Raw genomic sequence first — 887 nt, 5'->3', positions numbered from 1 at the left:
ACACTTGCATAGGTAGAGTTTTAACTAATGATTCTTATCTATGCTACTCTGACTCATAAATTCATAGATATCGGGAAAGTTATTTCTCATGCTATACTTCACATAGGTCGAATCAAACAAAATGGTATAAGATTTCCTTCTTTGATAACTGCTTGGTGTACGATGGAATGATGGGGAAAAGTTGTTGCAACCTAAAATTCCAATCACCATGGGAATTCTGAGTTGATTAGAATAGTCCACAATAGTGGTTGGTAATTCTTCTCGGTTTGCTTTATAACCTCCACAGTGAGCTCCAACCTATAATGTAACCCAATGGAAGGAACAGATTGATCATCGTATAGACCTCCAAGAGAGATAGAATCGGGCACTTGAGCAAATGATGCGGGCCTATGTAGAGCATATCAAGATGGATATGGCTTCATTCCCTTCGATGCCTAGAGACTCAGACTCTGATGACGATTTGAGTGAGGATGATGAGGATGACCAGTAAGGTGCAGCTACAGTTTAAGTGAGTATTTTCTCTTCCTCACTTTTCGTAACATTGGGAACAACATTTACATTAAGTTTGGGGGGAAAGTTTTTAAATTATTATGTTTATAATTTAATGTTTTTTATTATGTTTTGAAGTTAGGTTTAGTTGTTTAGTATGATAATTTAGGAGTTTGTGAATTTAGGAAAATGTTGGAAAACTAAAGCTAAAATTAGTGCACTAATGAAATCGATTCACCTATCCAATGATGATAACTAATTATCTTGTTGATCTTTTACTCTTAGTAATCATTAATATTGTTTGAATGGCATGTGAAATCTTATTTTAGCATCATAATCGGATGAAATTTTCATATTTGAGAACTATGTCTCTTGCATTGAAATATCAAGTCTCTTTG

Source organism: Theobroma umbraticum, unplaced genomic scaffold (assembly GCF_002168275.2).
Source record: "Theobroma umbraticum cultivar Fairchild unplaced genomic scaffold, ASM216827v3 scaffold_84.0, whole genome shotgun sequence".
Lineage (NCBI taxonomy): Eukaryota > Viridiplantae > Streptophyta > Magnoliopsida > Malvales > Malvaceae > Theobroma > Theobroma umbraticum.
Note: the sequence above shows the minus strand (reverse complement) of the source record.